At 32.9% G+C, this 25,927-nt stretch overlaps 1 long non-coding RNA gene across 5 annotated transcripts in view; it reads right to left on the bottom strand.

Moving 5' to 3' along the window:
- LOC102163618 (uncharacterized) overlaps positions 1 to 25,927 on the bottom strand; it is a 501,092-nt gene that overhangs the window by 408,781 nt on the left and 66,384 nt on the right. The window contains exons 4-10 of one of the 5 annotated variants that reach the window (XR_014812955.1): positions 20,824 to 22,080; positions 13,866 to 13,935; positions 10,335 to 10,358; positions 9,876 to 9,989; positions 7,083 to 7,147; positions 5,348 to 5,380; positions 5,133 to 5,250 (exon numbers count right to left, since the gene is read on the bottom strand). This is a non-coding gene — a long non-coding RNA (uncharacterized LOC102163618). Of the gene's footprint in view, positions 1 to 5,132; positions 5,251 to 5,347; positions 5,381 to 7,082; positions 9,070 to 9,875; positions 10,359 to 13,865; positions 13,936 to 20,823; positions 22,081 to 25,927 lie in introns of those variants that run through there. The other 4 variants (XR_014812953.1, XR_014812954.1, XR_014812957.1 and 1 more) reach the window with 4 other exon arrangements.

Genomic DNA, 25,927 nt, shown 5'->3' with positions numbered 1-25,927 from the left:
ACCTCTCTGTGATAGCTATTTTCATTCTACTATACCTGAAGGTCAATTCTTATCCTTATGGAGATGTAAACATTGATTACTATCCGTTTCCTATTTTCTTAAGAAACTCTTAGTCCTAAGAGCTAATTTTAAGACCTAAAAATTTTAAGAGCTAATTTTAAGACCTAAGACCTAGGTCTAATTTTCAGTCATAAACAGGGCTAAGGACCAGAAGAGAAAGACAGGATATTTCAAAGGATAAGTGAGGTTGGGTTCTGAGTTTAGCACTAGCTTTAGACTCTTGAGATAATGGGAGATTTGCTTGTGCTGCTCAAAACAAAACCACTGGGAGAGTGGGAATATAGGGGAGGATGAGATTTCTAAGAACTATCTCACTGAGTGAAGAAAGCACCCAGTAAAAATGTAAAACCTAGACACAGTTAAATTCCCACCAGAGAAATAATTGAAAACAATTTAACACCAATCTTTTCAATGACTAAATTTCTAAAGTAGTATTCTACTTTTATGGCAGTTTATTTAATACTTTTTGAGAACAAGCCCTGGAGGCTATAAAACACAAGATTTAATTCTAGCTTCAGTGTGTTCTAGCTGCAAGATCTTGAAAAATTTATGCATACCCTAAACCTCAGTTGCCTCATCTCAGATGGGATTGCTAGCAATTCATATTTCCTAAAGTAATTTCTAGGTTTAAATTAGTTACTGAAAGTTAGTACTAAGTTAAGTGCATGACACAGATTTCAATTTCATGGAATTCTAATAATTAGCTTATTGTTTTTTCTAAATGATATATGACCTAGACCAGATGAGTAATAATATCAATGATACAAATAGTGATCTTTTATTGAGTTTACAATATACGCTGAGAAAATCTCAATACTTCGTATAAGTTAATTCTTTCAAAAACTCTAAATAGACATAAATAAAGTGATGCTTAGAGAACCTAAATAACTGGAGTGAAGTTTCCAAACTAGGAAAAAATCCAAACCAATGACTAATGCTTTAAGAGAGATTTGATTCTTAAGAGTCGTGGATGGCAATTAACGTGCTGAGTATTAGCAAGAACAAGTACTAGGTTCTACCTTAAATTATCATTTTTGAGTCTTGAAACTGCAGCTGCTGTATTTGTAAGTAAAGCGGATCCAGATCAAGTTTGGAGACAGTGAGTACACTAATTGGCTTCTGATTTTAAAATCACAATTGCAAGCATATGTGCCTTGTACATTTCTGTTAGGGTTTTAGACATGTACCATAGGCTAGCACTTTGCCTTGACATTGCTGCTCTGCAAACAGATGGCAAATTCCTTGATGACTTTCAATTAAGTTCATTTTTTCAGAAGCATTTAAAGTATTAAGCATCCAGAAATTTTGGACACATGTACATGCAATATTATGGAGACAGGAAAATAAATTTTTCACAGTTTAGACTAAAGTTTAAGCAGATAGTTCCTGTACTGACATATTTTTTCTCTAAGGTTTTCACACTCAATTTCTCATTGTTTCTTTCACTTAGGCTGGCTTTAGTAAAGGCAGTTCTAATATATAGCATAGCTTTTATGTGACTAACTAACTGATTTCACAGCTGCAAATTGGCTGATGAAAAATTTATTTAAATATTGTATCTCATACTTCAAAAGGAACATTTGTGCTTCCTTCAACAGTACATTTTAAAATCAAAAGACATGCACTGTTAACTTTGGATATTGGAGTTTGGAAGTTTATTTGACTTTAACCAAAAACTGTATTTTTGTATATAAACTCCATGAATTTCAATTCAGTAACTATATAAGGAGGGATACCAGGGAAAATTAAGAATGCTACCTCAATATCATATGCTAAGTAAATCTTTCTATCTCCTTCAGCTTTATTATTTTTCTTTTCAGTCATCTTTACTGATAAGAACTGACCACAAAATGTTCACCACCATAAGGAGGCTTCAAGGTTTTTGAGTTGAGTATCTTTCTTTCACAGGTTCAAAAAATAAAGATCAAGAAGGTTAATAGACATTTCCAAAATTACACAGATAATGGAAGAACTTAAACCTTGATCTGATTAAGGTTAACTGTTATTTCCATCACACATGAATTGTCCTTACTGACTGCCAATTACATAAACAACATTATAGTATATTACAATATTAAGAATCCCCCCATAATCTATTGTATACTATGGACTAAAAAACATAGTAACATTCTATTCTGGGCCTCTATTTACTAGAAATAATTGGCAAAAAAGAATGACAGCAGATAATTTAGGAGGATATATAAATCAAACACATGTAGAACTGAACATGGATGGAAGTATGTATGTTTATACACACATACCCATACAAACCGTCACTTAGTATGGACTTTTATATGTGCAATGACTATACAAATACAGACACAGCTGCACCTGAAAAATCGTGAGAAGGCTGTGTAAGAAGTTTTGGTGTAAGAAAAACTAAGATATATACAATACTAATATTTAAGATCCATTAGTATTGATCCCTCACAGTTAAAGAATGTTTTATTATGGAAAGAGATTTTCCTTCTGGCTGAGACAGAAGGTAAAACATACTGTATCTATCTATCTATCTATCTATCGATCTATCTATCTATCTATATATCTATATATCTATCTATCTATATATATCTATATATATTTACACACTCAGTAGGGGCAGAAGTATAATGCGTCCATGCTTCAGTGCTTTCAGTTCTAATATCAGACTCTTCTCAAATTGTACCTTATGGCATTCCTGCTCCATCCCCATCCTCAAATAACTATGATGTGTACCATTACCATTAATCTGTTAGCTGTCTGGTCAAAATTTTGGAGAAAGTTTTAATTTATTTTGAAACATTTCAGATATAAAGAAAGTATAAAGAATATAAAAATACCCTAACACCACTATTAACAAATAGAATTTAGAGTTAAATCTTTACTGATTGTATTCCTCTTCTACATAGGTGCTTAAATTTCTAAATTTGTGTTTAATATCCTCTTGCATTTCATTATATTTTACTAAATTTATCTGTACTCTGAACAACTGTGAACTAGACCTATTCATATCAACATAAATAAGCCTTAAAACTATTTTTAGGTAAAAATAAAACTATATAGCAGGTAAAATGCAGTGTATAAATAGTAATCATATGAACTTTCACTTAATTTCATCTCTATGTATCAATATTTTATATCTCCCTACGTCTTTCCTGGTTTATATTTCATGTACCTGGCTAAACAACAGATCATATTTTATTTAATAAAAACTCTTTTCCCTGCTTGCACTCACTAGTAGAATCATATGAACTTGTTTCTATGACCTAGCAACAATGAGCAACACAGCCAATTACCATCTTAATTATTTCGGATTCCTCAGAAGAGGCTAATGTTTTTTTGCTCCTGTCTTCTGACACCTGATATTGTGCCATATCATCTAAAAATTTTATTTACCAAGATGCACATTACTTCTCAGTGTTTGGATGTGTGTGTGTGTGTGTGTGTGTGTGTGTGTGTGTGTGTGCACATGTTTGTTTGTGTGTGTGTATATATGTTTTCATGTCACTCTCATCCACACTGGTTGTTTATTTTCTCTTCTTGCTGCTGACATTTTCCCTCTACCTGGCAGGAATATGCTGGTCTTTCAAATCTCAATCACCTGGTCTCTCTGCTGTACAAGTAATATATAGAATAATATCTCTTCGCCAGTAGCTTATGCCCCCTGGATATATTTTACCTAAGACTCACATCTTTTGATATGTATGAAATAAATATATTTTTCTATTAAATGAGCCACTTAACACTTTAACATAAAGATCTTCAAAAGGTGTGAAAGGCAGTGTGAATATAACCTTATTAATTTAGGTTGCTGCTGTTTCTCATCCTCTGTTTTTGCTACAAAAACAATCATTTTTCATTCCTATGTTATAAAAGAACATCTAGCATAGAGAATAAAATGAACAATAAAATTAATTATGTATTCTGTGCAAAGATAGGAAGCAATAATAATTCAAATTAGAAAAAAGGATACTACTGAATAGTTGATTCTAAAATCTCTGAAGAGATTTCCCATTAGAATTAAATAATATAAAATCCAAAGTTACCTCTAACCCTTATCAAAAGTCCCATTCTCTTGTGAGAGCAAAAACAATCACATCAGACACATATTGAGGAAATTTAATGAAGAGCAATGAAACTTAATTGAAGTGCTCTTGGTCATTAGGGTCAAGACTTTTGTGATTAGAAGCACAAGCTATTACGCCTTGTTCCTAGTGTTGCTATTTAATGTCAGTTTATTGTAGGTGAGTGCATGTTATTCTGCTCATTTAAATTAGTCAAAGTTATATTTTGAAATGTGTAAATACAGATTCAACCTTGGGGAAATTTGCTAACAACATTAAAGGATCATATTTACAAGTAAGGAAGTTTTCATTTTACTGGTAGTGATAGACGTTCTTAAACATTTCTCATTACTATCCACATTTATGTTTAAATAAGAAATGAAGAGACTAGAGTTTACTAATTTTGAAAAATTATATATTTTAATAAATACTAAGAAAATAATTGCATTATATCAATAATCAGCTATTTCACTGGAATAAATTACATTTGCCTTCAACATGTCTGCATTTAAAATACTTTGAAGCCTCATAGGTATAGGGAATTAAGTGGTACAGACCATTACGTATAAAATAAGCTACAAGGATATATTGTATAACACAGGAAATTTAGCAAATATCTTATAGTAACTACAGGTGGAGTATAACATTTAAAACTTGTATGGTGTAGCAGCAGAAATGAATTCGACTAGGAACCATGAGGTTGCAGCTTCGATCCCTGGTCTTGCTCAGTGGGTTAAGGATCTGGTGTTGCCATGAGCTGTGGTGTAGGTCATAGACATGGGCTGAATCCTGCATTGCTGTGGCAGTGGCATAGGCCAGCAGCTGTAGCTTCAACTGGATCCTAGCCTGGAAACCTCCATATGCCGCAAGTTCAACCCTAAAAAGCAAAAAATAAAATAAAATAAAAAATAAAACTTGGGAATCACTATATTGGACACCCCTAACTTATATACTGTTGTACATCAACTACATTTCAATAAAAAATATTCCAAAGCCTCGTTAAACACACACTCAACAAACAGATGGTACCTGCTTGGGCCTGTAATAAAGTTTGTTCTTTTTCCTTCATTTGAATAATTTGTTTCTCTTCTTTGACCTGAATTAATAATTTTTTCCAGTCATTTAGTTGCAAGAGTTCTGCAAGTGCCTATGTGAACAAGTAGTTCGAGGTCAGAACGTCACACCAGCAGAGCACGTGGACAGTTCTTTCTTTCACTGCATCTCTCCCCAGGAATATGACTGACCTTGACCTTCATTAGTAGTACTCACAGATGTATCTGAAGAAATGCAAAGTAAGATACATAATAATTGAGTAGAGAAGAAATGAAAGAATGAGCATGATATAGGTAAAGAAGGATAATTGTCATTTGTAAATGATACATACTATCCTTCAAATGTCATAAAAGGACTAGACAAAATTTTAACCAAGTTATGAACTACCAACTTTTCCTCTAATATCTAATTGTAAAGAACAATGTTGGTGTTTAATAATTCCGATAGTTTTAAAATAACAATTCTCAATGTTTATTAACACTTTCTCCCATCTCATGCACACACAAACATATGCCATTACACTGGCTTTTCTTAAAAAATACTACTTGAACACCAGCTCTGAATTTTTTTTCCTTTAAGTTCTTTTTATTGGTTTCATTAAGTTTATTATTTACACCATTATTTCTTACAATTAGTTAGGTGCTTAATTTTGTTTTATTTTGTTTTTAATTACTCAATGAATTTTATTACATTTATAGTTGTACGATGATCATCACAACCCAATTTTAAGAAACTTATCAATGGAAAGTTGAGATATGAGTAATGTTAATGAGATGAGTGACCATACATAAAAAAATAAAATCAAGGAATTAATGTAATTTCACAGATATCTTTAAGATTGCCTCCTTTGCTTTTATACTATTTAATTTTTATCAGTAACTTAAAGAACATTGTAATCAATTTACAGATAACAAAGAGTAATACTTTAGATGAAAGGCTCGTAATCCAAAACTATCCTGGCAGATCAGAACACATGCCTAACATGACATGTTTATACTTAAAGGGAGTAATTATATAGCCTTGTTAGTAAAAGCCAATAGATAAGACCATAAAATACCTGAGAGCAATAATTTAAATAAATATATAATTATTTAATTGAATAAAATATATAATACAATTACTAATCTCACTAATTGGCAAGTACTATTAGGTATAAAAATACAAATTTGAGCTAAGGACAGAATTTTTCAAAATAAAAGTATTTTTATTGTATTTGAAATTTTTATTACCAAAAAGTGAGTTGGTATACTGAATGATGTTTTGCAGACACAAAATAATTCACCCAAGGAAGACAGTATGAAGGTGAAAGCAGATAAGATTAGAAAGCAAAGAATAGAAAATGGACATACTATAGAGAAAAACAATAAATGCAAGATTTGATCTTTGAAAAAAATAAAATAGAAAATTCTCTGGCTAGATTGAGCAAGAAACAAAGAGGAAAAGACACATAAATTTCTAAAAAAAGTATATCTTGCGTGTTATATCACAGAAAACCTGGATAACCCTACAAACTCTAAATAAATGGAAATATTCTTAATAAAACTCACAAGAAAAACACAAGGCCCAGGTGATTTTTAAAACAAAATGCGGCATATTGTTCCTGGAACATATCATTCTAAAGGTAGCCAAGATTTTCAAGATAATGTTTAAGAGGGTATACGAACCATCTCATTTAATTGTGCCAGATTCCCTTTATATCTAAAGGAGATAGAAACTTTATCAAGGAATATTATGGTCAATTTCTTCCTCAACAAAAAGTACAATATCTTTAATAAACTATTAATGCTACATTCTAGCAATCTAAGTAATAGTTAATTCAAAGTTAAAAGTTGATTTTATCCTGGGAATGGACAAGGGTAGGTAAATAAATGAAATAAATAAATACCATTTAATGCATTAACATAGTAAATGTAATAAAAAACAGACCTGGCAGACTCAAATATCATCAAAGTCTGATGTGTCTTCCCAGTATTAAGAAAATCTTTAAAAACCTAGCAAACAAAGAAAACTTCTGTAATATGATGATTACCTACAAGACTCACTGCACAATACCAATCTTAAAAAAATTGCAAAATTCTGGGAAAATACTTTTAAAGTAATGAATAATACAAGGGTCTTCACAATCATAGCTTATTTTAAACACTGTGATAATATTCCTAATTAGCATAATGAAATAAGCAAAATAAATGAATGGCCTAAAGATTAGAAAAGACAAAAAAGAATCATAATTTTTCTAAGATATGATGAACTATTGTAGAAAACTCAAAAGAACTCAAAAGTACTCTATTAGAAAATGAGACAAAGATCTGAATAGACGTAGCAGAAATACAGGTGACCAACAGGCATGTTTAAGAAAATGCCCCACATCACTAATCATCAGAGAAATACAAATCAAAACCACCATGAGGTATCCCCTCACACCTAAGAAAATGGCTATCACCAAAAGTCTAAGAACAACAAATGCTGGTGAGGAAATGGGGGAAAGAGAGCTCTAGTATGCTGTTGGTGGGATTATGAATTGGTGTAGCCGCAATGGAAAACTGTATGGTGTTTCCCCCCAAAATTAAAAATAGAACTACCACATGATCCAGGAATACAAATGAAAACACTAATTTGAAAAGATACATTCACTCCAATGTTCATAACAGCATTACTTACAGCAGCCAAGATATAAAAGCAACCTAACTGCCCACAGACATATGAATGGATAAAGAAGGTGTGATATCTATATACGATGGAATTTTATTTAGTAATAAAATCATGAAATTATGCCATTTGCAACAACATGGATGGGCCTAGAGAGTTTTATGCCAAGTGAAATAAATTAGACAGGAAAGACAAATATTCAATGCCACCACTTATATGTGGAATCTTAAAAATAAAACAAGTGAATGTATATAACAAAACAGTAACAGACTTACAGATATAGCGAACAAACTCGTGGTTACCAGTGGGGTGAGGACAGGAGAGAGAAGTGTGGGATAAAGAGATACAAACCACTATGTATAAAATGAATAATCAGTAAGAATATATTGTACAGCACAGGGAAATGCACTGGGGAAGTTTTTAGTTATTATTTCTTCAAGTAAGTTCCCTGTCACCCTGTCTCTTCTTCCTCTCCATAGTTTGAATGTTGTTCCAGAGTTCTCTTAAATTATCCTCATTGTTAAAATTATTTTTTTTTTTGTTCAGCTTAACTGATTTCCTCTACACTGTCCTTCAATTTGCTGATCTGTTTCTCTACATAATCTAATATGCTGTTGACTCCTTTAGTACCTATTTTTTCAGTTATTTTATTCTTTGGTTCCTCTTTATATTTTACAACTCTTTGCTAAAGTTCTCTCTGTGTTCATCCATTCTTCTCTCAAGTTCACTGACCATCTTTATGATCACTACCATGAACATTTTATGAGTAGACTGCTTATCTCTATTTTGTTTAGTTCTTCCTCTGGATTTTGTCTTGTTACTTTTTTGGCCTAATTCTCTGTGTTTATTTCTGCTATTAGGTTGGGTCTTGTGCCTTACCTCTCTCAGTCTTAGAGAAGTGACTTTATATAGGAGGTGTCCTATGGGGCCCAGAAGCATACTCATCTCTGATCACCACAGGTGCCCTCTCTAAAGGCTGTCTAGGCCTATCTGTTATGGCAGGGCCAACTACTGTGGGCACAGTGGTATACAGGGCTTGCCCCTGACCCATCTGGCTATCAGAGTGTACCTCTTGCAATAGCTATCATCACACTTATGGGAAGGGTCAGGTCCTGGTACAAGTGGCTGCAGGGCTTTAGGGGAGGAGGGCTTGTGCTCGTGTTCACCCACTGGTGAGTCCATGAGCCTCTGGAACTAATAGGCTAGGGGAGTATCCTTATAGTAGAATGAGCTCCCCCGAATGGCTGTTGTCTGCATCTATATCCCCAGGAGGAGGCTCCATTGCTTTCTGCCTCTCCTGGAGTCTCTTCAAGAATAGTCAGTCAGTCTGACTCAGGCTTCTTTCAAATTTCCACCTCTCTGCTAGACCTCAGAGTGTGTGAGATTTTGTGCATTCTTTAAGAGTGTCCTCTGGCTGTCCCAAACACAAGCCTACTTACCTTCAAAGCTGTACATTCTGGGGGCTCATCTTTCCAGTGCAAGACCTCTGGGCTACGGAGCCCAGTGTAGGGCTTGGACCCTTGCTCTGTTAAGAGAACCTCTGCACTTGTGAATATCCTCCCATTTTGGGGTCATCTACCAGAGGTGTGGGTCTTGACTACATTACCTCTCTACCTCTCCTACCCGTATCCCTCGGGTTTCTTCTTTATATGTTCATATGCAGAGAATATTTTCTGCTGGTCTTCAGATTATTCTTATAAACAGTTGCTTTATAAATAGTTAGAATTTGGGTATGCTGTGGGAGGAGGTGAGTTCAGGGATTTCCTATTCTGCCATGTTGGTAACTCTTGAGACAATTTCATTTTAAGGATTGTGTATTTCATACAAATTCTAACCAAAGGAATAACAGACCCAAAGACTTGTGATAATAAATATTCAGTGTATAAATTAACACATTGTATAATGGCTGCCATAAATCTATTCAATTTTTAGGTACATCTTCTATAATAGGAAGTCAAGCAAAGCAAGAAGACATCTCAAAGAATTAGGAAGAATTACAGTGGAAATTCTGGGCCACACAATATATGAATATGGTCCTGATCAAGCAGACAATATAAACTAGATAGTTCATACCTTAGTAGTTTCTGGGAGAATACTTCAGTCTTTTTGAAGAATGTGTACTATTCCTATCTTCAGGACCTTGGGGACCTTGACAAAAGTGCTACATTTTGGTGTAGGATGATAATTCTTGGAACAAATCAAAATGTTATCAAAACAGTATAACCAGCCATCAATGCCCATGAGGAAGGTTGCCAAAGCACAAAGTAAAAAAATAAGGTACATTTTTGAGACTTACTGGATATTATGCATTTTAGTCACAAGAATGAGTGAATGCAAGTCAAAATCAGTTATAAGAATAAATTCATTATTGGCGACTAGGGATAGAGAAGAAAAGTAGGAAAAGAGTTTCTAACATTGTTTCCTCAGGGAGGGTCAGACAATCAAAAAATGAATTAACTTTTGCTGTAAAAAAAATAAGGTCAAATCTCAGTTCTTCAGTCATTATGTAAACCAAGAAGAATATATACCTACCAAAGCAGTTGAGTTACTCAAGCTCTGGAAAGAAAGAGAAAAAAGAGGCAAAACTAATGATGAAAGTTATTTTCATATTCATTAATGTGTCCCCATTTGCAAGCCTATAAGGGGCATTCAGCTCCCTTCACTAAAGATGTTCGTAAAAGTCAATAAAAGAATATTATCATAAATTCAGAAAAAAAAATGAGCAGAATTAGATACTTCTTTAAGATCCAGCCATTAGATGTTAAACATACTCCTTTTAAAACTTTTAAGGTACTGAATTGTCCTTAACATTGTATCTATTTCCACATTAATCTATGAGCTCTTTGGAGAAAGGGGCTACTAGAAAACAAGTAAGCACTTAAATAAACATAAATTCATAAATAGATTTTGAAACTTCCTAAAGTTCTTCTATTTTTACTAAAACAGAATGAATACAGGAGAGAGCAGCTCTTTTAAATACCATAAATCACTTTGGGGTTTTTAATAATATCTGGGAGAAACTAATTCAATTTAAGGTGCTAATATCTGAAAAAAATCATTTTAAGTTCATTTATATTTGAAGTGAGTAACAATGTTCACATTTATAAACTCACTATTTACTGTGTTTTCCATGGTTTATTATGTTTCTATAACTCAAAATTTATTTTACCAGCTACGAAATTCATAAAAATATAAACATTTACAATTTAGACAAGTCAGTCTCTAATAAAACTAGTCAACAAAAGTTCTTATTCATTTTTATTGAATGAAAAGTAAACACAGGAATAGAAATAGCGAAATGTATCAATTATGATAGAGAAAAGAGTTTAATAAAACAATCTTCTTGAGAATTTTTCTTAAACTGATTGGTGAATCTATATTCTTCATTTGGTTATGAATTCTTTTTTCAGCTCAATAAGGAAGCTAAGTAATTTACCTGAATTAAAAAAAATACTTTTAAGTTCAAAAATAGTGCTTCAAAATAGATTACCTTAATAAACGGTAGTAATTTTGAAAAGGGAGACGTATTTCTGATAAATTTTTCTTTCTCAAAAAAGGATTTATAATAGTTCTCATTGATAGAATCATGTCAATTACTGTAAAATCTTTCTCAATAACCCAAATGCATATATTGGTCCATAGTCTTCACATCCTCAATAACATATAAATACCATATTTCATTAATTACGTATGTTATCCTGTCTATTCAATAGTTTCATTAAGTCAGCTGTAACTTCCTTGAGTGAAGGAATCTATATATTTTTCCCCAGTATATATTTCAATTTGAGAAGATAGATATAGATATATAGATATATAATTATTTTAAATATGTGAAAAAAAAGTAGACGGTGGTAAAACAGTATCTTTTCACATAAAACAAGTGTTATTGAAGTGTGTATCTCTTGGTTTCTTGTATTGTTGCAAAAAAATAGAAATAAAATCTACATTAAAGGAAACACTTAATGACCTTATTGACTGTCTCCACTTTTTTTTTTTTTTTTTTTTTTAGGGCCGCACTGTGGCATATGGAAGTTCCTAGACTAAGTATTGAACTGGAGCTTCAGCTGCCAACCTACAACTCAGCCATAGCAATGCAGGATGCAAGCCACATCTGCGACCAGTGCTGCAGCTTGTGGCAATGCTGGATCCTTAACACACTGAGTGAGGCCAGGGATTGAATTGGAATCCATATGGATCCTAGTCAGATTCTTAACCAGCTGAGTCACAACGGGAACTCCCTTTCTATACCTTTTTAAGGAAATCATCTTCGTCATTTTTTGATCTCTTTAAAACATTCTTAACACATGTATTACTTAAATAAAAGAAAACTGATTTTCTAAATATATGCTTTGTAGTTTAAAATTGTTGTCTTATGAATAATATAATTTCATTTAAACTAGTAAATATGAAGCAATTGTAAATAAATCAGATTTAAACTGTCCTCATGCTCAACACTGCACTGTCATTCATTCCATAAACCATTTATGCAACAATATATAATATATATTAAATGCAACTTTATAGATTTTCCTAAGGGTATGGATGATTTAATTATCAGGTTTGAATAAAAGACGTCATTTTTCTTGTTTGTTTTCTTTTTGCTTTTTAGGGCCAAACCTGTGGCATATGGAAGTTCCCAGGATAGGGGTAGAATCAGAGCTACAGTTGCTGGTTTACACCACAGCCACAGCAACGCAGGATCCAAGCCACATCTATACCACAGCTCACGGCAAGGCTGGATCCTCGTCCCACTGAATGAGGCCGGGGTAGAACCCGCATTCTCATGGATACCAGTCAGATTTGTTTCTGCTGTGCTGCAACGGGAACGCCCATCATTTTTGTTTTTAGATAAGCTAAATTTTTTTTTACAGTTCCATTAATTTCAAAATTCAGTAATACTAAAAAAGCTCATTGAAACGTAAGAAAATCAATGAATAAGTCACATTTTAATTACTTTCTTCAAAGGAAGCAGAACTCTATTAACTATGAGGTTATGGTATATGTAAAGCACTATAGATTCATTTAAATTTTTAGGAAACGTTAAATAGGCACCCATAAAACTTTTATGGGATTGCAGCCAGAGTCAATATTTGTTTCTTTATCTTCCCAGGACCACACTACAAATATTCATTGAGCATCTACTGGCTTTAACAATTCATCTATCTTTGAACAAAGTTCACAGTGAATTAAAAATGTATTTACTGAACTACTATTATGTACCAGGAATTAACCATCCAAGTCACTGAAGACAAAGTGGGCAGTAAAAAAGACAAAGTCTTTAGCATATTGAAAGCTAAATTTACAGGAGGGAGAAAAACACATACACATTCATACATACAAGAGCCAAAACAAAATCAATATAGAAACAAAGTACCTATCATGATATGCAGACTAACAGGGTTTGGAAGTTTGGTAGGTGGTCTCCATTAGTGAGCAATAAGTTTCCAGAAATGATGATATTTGAACTAACACACAAAAGATGAGAAGAAAATCATCACGCAAAAAGAAGGGAAAGGAAAAAAAAATCGAAGAGGGAAAATTTAGTGCAGGAGCTCTAAAGCAGAAACGAGCCCAGAATGTATGCGGAACAGAAAGACAACCAGAGCGGTTGAAACATAAAGAGGGATAACATCTGAGTTCTAAGAAAGTGGAGAACATAAGCTGCAATGAAACTACTACACGTGTAAACAAAATTTAAAGACTGGCTTTCACAGTTACATAGATATACAAAGACGTAAAATCCATCTCAAAAAGAAGCATGATATTGTGCTTAATATTAATAGACTTAAAAAGGCTAACATCAGGAATAAATACACTCTTATGTGTGCAACATTTCCACACAAAAGACTTTTATTCCTCATTCAGGTATTTAGATCAAGGCAGATGCAGGTTTGTGGAAGTGTTCTGTTCTAACAGTAATTCAGTAATAAGATATCAGAGACACATGTCCTCCCAGATAGCCCTCGGCAATAATTTTCAGCTGGCAGAGGGAAAAGGACACAGAGGGTCATGAGCAAAAGCTGTTTTTATGGGCCAGGGGTAGGAGAGGTATCAGTTACTTACATTCACCTTACTTGAAAAGAATTCAATCACATGACCATATCTAACAAGAAGGGAAGCCAGGATATACAATCTAGGAAAGAGTGGAAATGATGACGTATTAATAGACTCTGCTACAATGATTTATTTCTAAATTTGGGGATCATGCTACTCTTGTCTATATTAGAAATAATTTGTCGTCTTCATTATTTCGGGAGTATGCAAGACCAGAAATACCATTTAATAAATTAGGTGTAAGCTGTTCCTACAGAATACCTGTAGTTTATATAGCTTTTTGAAAAAGCACTACTTTAAATATTTCTTTATCTGATTATCATACTTTTGGTGATAAACAAAATTACAAGCTTGGTAGAGAGATTTGGTTATTTTTGTTTAGAAATTATAATATTTGTCTTGAAATCTGAGTTATCAAGAAGAAATACGCATATTATGAAATGACTTTCCTGAGTTTTGATGCTAACCTAATTAAATCTGCATTTACAAAAGAAATTTGTACTTAAAATAAAGCTTGTCATGATCTTCAGCAACTGCTTTGTACCTTCAATGAGTCTAAATTGAACCAGCCATCAATTCTTGAGAAATACTTGATTGTATTTATTCATTGTTTGAATTTTAATGCATATGAATGAACCTTCCATCAGTATGTCAGAAAGTCAGTGCTCTCAAGTGAGAATATATTATTTTGCATCGTTCTTCAGTCTCAATAAATATATAGGATTAGAGAAATTATCTTGGTCAAATGGTTTGGATGATAGCCAATCTGGCCACTCCTCTAGGTATTTTCTGGCTATCCCTAAAATCCACACCACACAAACATAAGCTTTCTGAGCTTTATTTTAATATTAAACCCTTGGTCATTATCTAAAAAAGTTGTATAATCTAGCTATTTCAAATCTGTGACTTCATTATCTGTAAGGTGATTATAGGAAACAAACAAACAAACAAACAAACAATCATTCTGGCCTCTTTAGAAAAACCCCAGGTGAAGTTTTAAGTTTGTTTTGTTTTGGTTTTGGTAGAAGTATGCAAGGTATAACCTACTTCCCCTAAGGAACTAATGTTCTTTTCCTTTCAGATGATGGAAGTTCTACAAGTGACTGTGCTTCACCCTATCCTCTTGACAGCTTTAAAACTGAGTAAACAATCATAAACTCAGTTATGGAGTATTAGTGTGGTTTTCCTTTCTCTCCTTAGGAGATAAGTGTATGTATATCTTCTACTGATATTCTGTTTTAATTTATATTTCACCTTTTTTTATTACTGTTACCTTTCTCACTGCTTTTGGGAAAGATGAATATCTGCACAAATAAAATTGATACATGTAAAGATTCACTGAAGCAATTTTAAAGCTGATTGTTCAACAAACTGCTCACAAGTTTATTCTCATTCCTCATGTCTGTGGGCAACATCTCTACCTATATGATTGGGGACTTTGGACTGACTTTGTATATGTTCAAACTTACTTGAGGATTTATGTGCCATATTAAGATTTCATCTCCATATGTCTCTGTATATAAAAGAGACTTAAGCAATTTCCTGGAGTGGCTCAGATGACTGTCTCTAATTTTAATTGCACTGTTTCATGCCTAGTATGTCCTATCGTGCATTAATGTGTAAACTCTTGCCTATAGGCAAGATATTGGATTATAACAGAAAAAACACCCAAGTTTTTAACATAAGAAGGAATAGACAAGTTAGGAAGGATAGGAAAGGTATTTGACGGTAGAGCCAAAAAGGGGAACCCAAACTGCTTTTAAGCAAGCTCTTTTAGCAGTAATAAAATGCAGACTGTTCTACATTTCTCTTTCTTGGGTCAGTCTCCTGTCAAACTCTTAGAGCCAATAAAGTTCTGAAAAAAGTCTAGAACTACTAAACACTGAAAATCTGAAGTACTTGCAAAAGAAACAAGAATGGGTGTTAGTCTTTAAGTACCAATTGTCTTGGAAAGGGGATAAATGTGAGTAACAGTGCCTGTATAATACTTGAAATTTTACAGGTTGCTGTCAATATAGCATCTTATTTGATTTTCAGTGGAAAGAAAACAATAAAAATGATTGAATAAAGAAAGGAACATCAGGGTGAAAAAAGAAAAGTACTGTTACTCCTTTGATTTCACAGTTGTAGACTCTGAAGGTTAGAAAGGTTAAATGACTGCTCAGTTTCACGGTTACTTAACACCACTAGGCTATACTGAAGTTAATAGATCACCTTCTTCAAAACCTGTGTATTGTTTCATAATTAAGTTATTAATTATTTTGCCAATTCTCCATGACAGAAAACATAAGGAAGATTAACTCTAGATGTACTCTGATAATTTTATTAATAATAACATCAGAGTTGTGCTGCGGTGTTGATTTTAGGTCAAATTAAAGAAGTAATTTTCTTAAAAGGCCGTATATTTTTCACCGAAAGTTTATAAATATCAATATTGGTAACAGTTATAGGGCAAAGTGAACTTTGATTTTGGTTTTGGAAATTGTTTTATCTAGTTACATGGATTTCAAACTTGCAAACAGCCACAATTTCAAACATTCACTGATGTAACTAAACCTGTTTGCAGTAAGGCTGTGTACAGTAGTCTGTATCCCTCATTCATCATGAAGTATGTCAAATGCATTGAGCAGTAGAGCACAGCTGGATTGTGGAAACCTCTCCCTTTTTCTCTGCTTCAGTGCTCCCTGTCTTGACCCAGGAAAGATATAAGAGCATTTTAACATCACAGTTAAGCTAAAAAACAATATAAGTGGTATCACTAAGAAGTTGAGGGAGAAAGGAAGCAATTGTTATTCTGTTTTATAGGTCTAATTCATATTTTTGCAATAAAAATACTTAGCAATTTAATCCAAATATCGAGTACAAACCAAGTACTTATTTAAATTAATTATTTAAAAAGCACTGGAGGTCCAAATTTTGTGGGATGAAAAGTTGATGTTTCTCAGCAAAAATGTTTCCATTGAGAATATACAATTTCTAAAGTAAACACTCCAAGGAAAGGAAGGGGGCAAAATATCCTCCCTTATTTTCAACAGAGAGAATTAAGCCTTTTAATTTTTTTTTCCTTGATGTTCATGTAGATTATGTACCTATATAGAGATATTGGATATTCTTCTACTAAATAATGCCATGTGGTGAAAAACTCATTTTTAGGCCACTTTTGTAGATTTTGTAGATTACTAGATAACTACTAGTAACTAATAGCTATTCAAAACTTGATGGGTTGATGGTGGGGGAAAGAAGGTGATATCCACAGTACCAGTGATTTTGCTGTCAACAAATGAAATCATTGTACTGAATCTGCTGTTTTATTTTTAATAATATGCTTTCCTCTGAGACACTTCCTTAAAGACTGTATTTTAGGCTATTATGTTATCCAGAGGAACTGATTTCCCTATTATCCTTTGCCACCTTGCAATTTGTTTACATATGTATGTATGCATATGTATTTAGCAATCATGAAAGAAATTCCATGTTTCTTCATTCATTTCCCACAAAGGAGGAGGAAGACCTGCACTGACAATGAAGTCTTAAACACAAATGCAGACATTCTCCTTATTTTTAAAGTGAATATCTGTTTGCTTTAGATTTCTAATTTGAATACTTTTGAAAAGTTAAAACTACCATGGTGCGAATTTGCTACTTCATAATTATGTTAAATTCAATTTGCACTAAACTATTTAGGTTTTAATGAAACCTATAATGAAGAGGACATCAGTTGTCTAAGAAGATCTGTATCAGTTATTCTTTAAAGATATCGGATTCCTCATTTATATGTGTGTCTGTGCATGTGTGAAATTAATGTGTACATGTATACATATATATGTAAAACTCTTGAGTGTGCAAATGTGTGTATGTGTATGCACATATATTATATATATGTACATATATCATATATATGTACATATATCATGTCCTTACGATATTCTCAGTTGTTTCAGTGTAGCATTTAAGTGGTTTCCTAAAGCCAATATACTTGAGGCTTTACTTTTCATGATTGTTGATATGTTTTTCAAATATTTAGTTACTGATTTTTTTTTTAATTTTCTAATTTTAGATTACACACTGCATTGCAATAAAATTCAGAGAATTTTTAGAAACACTGCCTTAGTTTGAGTCCTGATTATAATAATTATTTGCTGCATGAATTTATATCTCAGCTTCCTCATGTTTAAAATAAGTATAATAAAAGTACTTTCCTCATCAGTAATGAGCCAATATACAAAAAAAGAGAGTGTGGTGCCAAGAGTTGGGAGTTTTTTGATTTCTCTTCTACTTTCTACTTTGCAGGTAACCACTAAAGTGGTTTGGGGGTACATGTTCCTAACCTTTATGTCTGAAGTTCTCTGCTTTTACTTAAACAAGAAAAACAGAATGAAACAAAACCCCAAAAACCCTAACTCATGAGGTTATGGGTTCGATCCCTGGCCTTGCTCAGTGGGTTAAGGATCTGGCATTGCCATGAGCTGTGGTGTGGTGGCAGACATGGCTCAGATCCTGTGTTGCTGTGGCTATAGGGTAGGCTGGCAGCTGTAGCTCCAATTAGACCCCTAGCCTGGGAACCTCCATATGCTGCAGGTGTAGCCCTAAAAAGCAAACAAACAAACAAACAAACAAAAATCCTATTTTCTCTGTTCAAAGACAATTATGAAATAAATATATTTTATTATATAATATGGCTGAACGATCTCATAAATTGCAGATATCTTCTCAGCATACAGATAAGGCAACAAAAGATTATATTAAGACATCCATGGGAGTTCCCATTGTGGCTGAGCAATAACAAACCTGACTAGCATCCATGAGGACATGGGTTTGACCTCTGACCTTGTTCAGCGGGTTAAGGATCCAGCCTTGCCATAAGCTGTGGTGTAGGTTGCAGACGTGGCTCGGATCCTGTGTTGCTGTGGCTGTGGCATAGACCATCAGCTGCAGCTCTCATTGGACCCCTAGCCTGGAAACTTCCATATGTTGCAACTACAGCCCTGAAAAAAAAAAAAATAGATATCCAAACATCATTTTATGTATTCTCAATTTAAAATGGCATATCAAAGAAAAACACAGAGCATGAGAGTTGTGAGTTTATTTTTTACAGGTTTTACTGAGGGCTATAGCCTCTTGGGTATCTCTAAGGAACTGCTCTGAAGAGATAGGAAGGAACCAGTGTATATATAATTTTTTTGGCTGGGAAACATATGTAGTCCATCTTGCATCTTAGTTAAAAATTACTGCTAACTACAAAGAACAGAGATCTCATGTTAATGACCATATGGGAAGATACAATAATCTGGGGTCATGGATATTCTTCCTGAGATATACATCTAACTATATAGGTGCCCATTTATCCAAAGCGCAAAGTGCCTCATTCTTTTTTGTTTTTTCCCACCCTGAATTCTTTTCAAGATGTACTCTTATGGGCAAATGCAGTGGGTTCCAAAATAATTTTTGTATAACTGGTTCATGAGTGATGCTCTTCTTAAATTTTTCCACAGGTAGCTTCAAAATAGTTTCAACTACAGAACATTTTAATCATCTGATTCATCTGAATCAGACACCCAAAATCTAGGAGGGATAGAATGAACCCATTTACCATTCCCAGTATGCCTCATATAAAAATATACAGAAATTGCCTTTCATGAAATGCTACTGAGTCGATTGTCCTAGCAAGATATAGTTAAACATATGTGCTTTGGGTCAAGTGGAGGAATTACTAATCATTTGTCAATCTAATCTCCTTTTTAAACCTCTGATTATTGCAGCTACAAAAAATGACCATAGTTTTGATAGTTATTTTGTAACATCTGCATTTTAAAACAATATTATTAATCGGAATTACAAAACTGAGGAAAATAACCCCTGCAGTGGAGTCAAACAATTAGTATTGTCATGTTTTGGTGAAATAGTGTGAAACAGAGAGAGTGTACCTAAAGTAACATATCAGAATTATAAAACTAGGGTTCTATCAGCAATTAGTTTTTGTATGTTAAACAAAAATGAAGTAAACTCCATCAATTAAATAACATTTGTTTTGAGTGAGAGTCTCTGCCTATTTTTGGACCACAGCAAAATTATTTTCAATCCAGCATATCCTATTCATGATAGAATCCTTTAAAATGAAAAAAAAGCCAGGTGCACGCAGATAGGTTCAGATTCATGGATTTATGTATTTAGAATTTTTTTTCTGTATTAAATTTAACTAACTTAAGGGGATCTCTGTTGAGTCCTTAGTAATTTTCAGCTCAGTAAATTATACCATTTCTCCTACTGTCTTGTTTTTCTTACCCATTGCACATGTTAATTTATGTTTCTTTCGAGTTCCCTCTCTTGGGGTTCATTTCAACACCCACATCCTATATGGTTACCTAGCTAAACCTTATTTTCTCTATTTCTTGCAATACTTTTCCTCATTTCTTACTGACACAATCTAAAGTGTCCCATTATATGTCTGTATATTTAAGGAATGTACTGGTCATGCCTCATTCCCTAGAACAAATCCATTTGTTTAGAAGTCTGGGCCCAGCTCAAGCTTTAGTTTGCAACACTCATAAAATATTCTAATGGGAAATTCTGGTAAGTGATAGTTATTGATGTTTCTAATTCTCTCTGATCCCAGGTTTTCATTTTATAATATGGCTTGGGTCCCTACAAACTCATTAGGCTTCACAGTAGTCTTAGATTTGATATAATATGATCTAAGTTAAGGGTTTATTATGAATATATGTGGAATCACTTTGAAATATAAAATGATGCATAGCAAAACTTAATATGATTTAACACGAAACTTATAAAAATAACAAGTTCAAAGCCACTGCACAACTAAAGACAAACATGACAACTATATGATGTTTTTCTCATAAACCAAAATCAACACACAGTCATTTCACAATTCGGTAGTAGCAACTGTCAGATAAAATATCCATGTAATAACCAGATATGTCATATTCATTTTAAATTCAAGTGACATTACCTTTTTGGCAGAAGATAGTGTCTCTGATGTAACTTCAGGGTCTGAAAATAAAGGCTAACCACTAGACAGATTAAGTTTATATACAAGATGGCAGCTGATGACTGAATCTCACACATTGAATGTTTTCAGTCACACTATGCACATGAGTTGATTTTTGTATCACATCATATACATAGGTAGTAACTGCAATTTTTTAATACAAAGGACATAGGTATGTGCTAAATTATATTTTTTCTTGCATTATGTGCTGAGATAGAAAATTCCTTAATATTAAAGCTATTTTTAATAATTCTTCATATTGCATAATGTCATATCACGTGATAGTACAAAGATGGGTTGAGACAGAAAACAAATTGGTCATAATTTTAAAACTGTCTTTCAGGTCAAGTTCACCTTCCCTTAAGCCATTGCTCAGTGCTCAGTGAACTGATTTAATAAATGTTCATCACCTTTTCCTTCAAATCTTGAAGAATCTGCAACAAACAACATATTGAAGTATAATGAAGTTTAATAAATTTTACAGTGTCCCCAGGATTTAAGAAAAAAACAGGGATTTTTATTTGTTCTGCATGCTCTGACTCAAGGCTTTTATGAAACACATCAAGTGTGTCTGTGTATAGGTAGGATGTATGTGTGTGTTTCTGCTGAGATGAGGGCAAACATAATATGAAATAATTTGGTAGGGCAAAATGATCAATCCATTAGCCTACTCAATTTCACAATGCATATCTTGTTTTAATATTTACATACCTGTTAAAACCTATAGTACAATCAAATTAAATAAAGATACAACACAATCTTAAATATAATTCAATAAATCTTAGTTTGTTAACATTCATTGACTATTCAGTTTAGACTACTATCTAAATCCTTTGTGGAAGAGCTTTTTAGAATATTAGTATTTATTTTCTTTGTCCTTTTTGTTTTAACTGTTTCAGAATTTTAAGTTCCAATGACCTGGAAATAATATTTTTTTAATTTTTGGAATAAGACCTCAGGATGAATTGCAGTATCAGAGGCATAAAACATTGAACTGCCCTGAAATTTTTTTTGGTCAGGTATCCATTCAGAGTACGTAATCAGTCAGGCAGGTACCCATGGAATGAAACAGAGGAGGCTGAGGAGAGATTGTACCTCATCTTGCTCTGAGCCTAAAGTCAACATCACTCACCACCAAACACAGGATTTTATCCCTTGTAGAACAGTGGACAGGAACTTCTTGCCTTGGGATTTTCAGAGGTATATTAGATACACTACCTTGAGAGAAAAAGTGAAAAGCAAAATTAAGAATTTGGAAAAATACAAAGCACAACACAACAAAACCTGGAGATAATTAATACTCAAACAGCTATTCAGCTTTCAGAATAGTGCTAAACAAACTGTAGATACACACAAATATATATTATTTAATGAAATATGTTGGCGACCAAGAAAGAAAACATAAGTAGTTGGAATACTGAAACTAATGATTTATTTTCTCACTGGATATCTGTGTAATCATGGACAAATAACTTATTTGGGTCTCAATAATCATGTATAATATTTAAAACAAAAAAAATCAAGGAATGGAATCTTAGACCTAAGGTATTTTAAAGAACTAAACAACAGCTTTATTCAATAAACAACACCACAAAATTAAATTTATAAACTTTAAAAATCAAATATATTTCAGGTAGATATTAAAAATTCAATTAGATTTTGTCACACATTAATGAGACAGTGCTAATGCCTTAGAATGCTCTTTTAAAAAAAAATCTCATCTAGCATTAAATTTAAATACTTAAACAGTCATAATAAAGTTACAAACATGCAGCCTTCTTCAAAGATTATGCATATTCAAAAAATATTTTACTATTTATAGCTTAGTCTTAGTTAAAATCTGAGAAGAATTCTGTGGCTTGAGACAAACAGTGCCAGAGCACACACAATAGGTAGGAAAAAAGAATAAATGCTGCCTCTAACCACCTGTTGTTAGACGCTGGAAGTGTTGAAATGAGGAAGTCATTTTTTGTTTTCAGATATTTGAAGTGCAGTTTGCAAAATTAAATTTGAACTATTATTATTTGCATTCCTAACAGAGGGGCAATCTTTTATTTGGAAAATGTCTAATGTATTTTATTTGGGGCTTAATTTACCAAAAGTTCAGAGAGTCACTTTACAGACATGTGCTCACATTAAATAAAATTAAATAAGTTAAATATATTGAATGAGTCTAGTACAGTACTATACTGTGTGAAGTATAAAAATACAATATGAATATGAAAAATTACGTTTATGTGTGTGTGTATATATATATATGAAGAATTCTGAGAAAAAATGTATGATGTAGTTTAGGAAAAGAAGCAATCAGTGTCATGTTAAATAGATGAGGAAGATATTATGGCAGAATGGATTGGCTGAGGGAAAACAAACTGGTAAAAATTGAAACTACAAGGAAAGAAAGTCAAAAAATAGCTTACTTATAATGTGTATTTCAGAAGATGAGAGAATTGTTTAGATGTTTTTTTCATAATCTCTGAAAGAATATAGCTGGAAATTAGGTTTGGCAAGTATTTAGTTTCCTAGGGCTGCCTTAACAAATTTCCACAAACCAGTTGGCTTAAAACAACGAAAATTATTTTCTCATAGTCGGATGCTAGAAATCCAATACAAGGTGGTGCGATGCTGATTCCTTTTGAGGTGCTCAGAAGGACAACCTGTCCCGGGTTTTTCTCCCCTAGTTTCTGACAGTTACCAAAGAGTCTTTACATTCCTTGGCTTATAGACACATTATTCCAACCTCTGCCTCCATTATCACATGGCATTCTTCTCCCTGTGTGTCTGTGTCTCTATAAGTATTGCATTAACAGCCCCATATATTCCAATATGACCTCTCTTAACTAATTACACCTACAATGACCCTATTTTCAAATAACATCACATTCAGAGGTAATTCAACATATTCTGGAGAAGAAAACAATGCAACCCATAACAGACAGTATTTTGCGAAGTAGGGGTGAATATGAGGTTGTAATTTATAGAAATTTGTTTAAGCTTCAGATGAGTGAAAAGTTAATTTTGAAAAGTGGTATTTGGAGTGATTTAATCAGTTAGAAGATTTTTATGAAGACAGCAATATAAGATAATGAAAATAAAAACTACTTCAAATAAAGTGTAATGGGAAGGAATATTGATCAACACTGCTATAAAACAATGATACACCCAAATATATATAGCAAAGAAACCTAAAAGTGCCAGGAAACCATATAAAAATAAAAGCATCTCATGAAATGCATTGAGATAGAAAATGTAATAATAAAAAAAATTCTTAGAGACCAAAAACAAAGTCAAATAAATCCAGAAAGTCAAGAAGGGTTATTTGCTAAATCCTTTTGAATGTGATCTTCAATTTATGCTACCATGCAGGAAAAATCAAAGCCTGAGGTGTGATTTTATGGGAAATCTGATAGAAGCCTTAACAAATAAAGGTGAGTGACCTAATGGCTTTTCTCTTAGAATAAGTGTAGACTAAAGAATAATCCATCCTACAAAAGAGAATGTCAAGAAAATATCCTTGTTTCAAACTGTGCACCAGGGTAAAACTTCTTAAGAATTCAGAAACAAAAATTTTCACATGGGCATGATATCTGAATTCATAGTTGTTATGTGTTCCTGAAGAACTCTAGGGAATACGTTTTTATATAAAGTGTTTGTAGGCATATCATGTTGCCAAGAAATAGGGAGTTATTTGAGAGGGAACACAACTCTTAAACCATACCTCAAAAATTATAACGGTTTGTTCCACATGTTTTTGTAAAGTTTCACTGGAATATTGCCACACCCATTAATTTTTATATTATATATAGCTGGTTTAGCTCTTATAAAGGCAGAGTTGGATATTTGCAAAAAAATTCTTTTTTTTTCTGTAAAGTATCTGGACCTGTACAGAAAAAGCTGGTGACTTTGCTTGAAATACTAAATTCTTAATTCTCGATGTCTCTCATCTCTAGTGTTTTTTATCCTATGCTATAATGATCACTATAAAAACTAGCTGATGTGATCAATTTAATGAATATAAAAACATATATGTCAGTATATTGGTATCAACATATACACACTGGTATAAAGTTATATATATTTAATGTTATATAACATACATATGTGTAAATTTACAATTCAACAAATGAGAAAAGCTTTTGTTCAACTCGCTTCATGATTCTCTTTTTGCCTGACATATATAGCACACATTATCACATGTGAAGTGTTCTCCCTTCATTTGTTGATATGTTTTTTTCTATCACTCTCCCCACTATTTGGCACAAAAGCAGGAAGTTTTATTCCTTTTTTTATGGCCAACACATAACTCAGCACCGGGCATACCGTTAGCTGACAGCAAATGCTTGTTGTGTGTACACCTTAATGAATGAATAAATAATAACTACACACCTTTGGGGAAAACATCTTCATTTGGGGGATGAAAAAAGTAATTTGCAACCATGTTATTGGAAAGTTGTTACTCCTTATCTTACCTTCTCCATATAGACTTTCATCTTCTCAAGATGAAACACAACAGTCCTGAATCAATTTATTTTTCAGATTCCATTCAATCATATACTATAGTCTACTTATCATTGATATCGTTTCCTTTTTATTTCTTCCTAGTAAGTTATACTTATTTAAATAAAATTCTGCTCCTCTAATTCCTTCTTTAAAAATATATTTCCTTCCTTTCTAAAGTTGATTTCTATCAGTTTGTCTTTAGGCAAATCTCATTCCACAAAACTAACTTTATTCAAGCATAATTACAGCCCTGCACTCCTGTTTCTCAGAGAACACATTACTGAACTTGCCTCTGAAAACAAATAAACAACAAATCTTCAGAAATTATGGAGTTGTAGAACAATGCTTTAGTATCTCACAATTGATTTTGCTTTCATTGTACATGTCTCTGTAGGAAACATAGAAAGATGCCCTATTACATTCTCAGTTAATAACTTCTTCCCAGTATTGTTAGCTAGGTATTTTTTCCTTCATGTTAAAATGAGAAAAGATAGCTTGAGGATAGAGGTAAAGATATTGTTTAAAACAATAAAAATTTAATGGAGTGCTGTACAGGCAAAGGGAT

Source organism: Sus scrofa, chromosome 8, assembly GCF_054392235.1.
Source record: "Sus scrofa isolate SSC_HxYL_T2T_F1_AM1 chromosome 8, Sscrofa_HxYL_maternal_Yorkshire_Landrace_v2.0, whole genome shotgun sequence".
NCBI classification, from domain to species: Eukaryota; Metazoa; Chordata; class Mammalia; order Artiodactyla; family Suidae; genus Sus; species Sus scrofa.
Note: the sequence above shows the minus strand (reverse complement) of the source record. Positions and strands in the feature narration are given on the sequence as shown.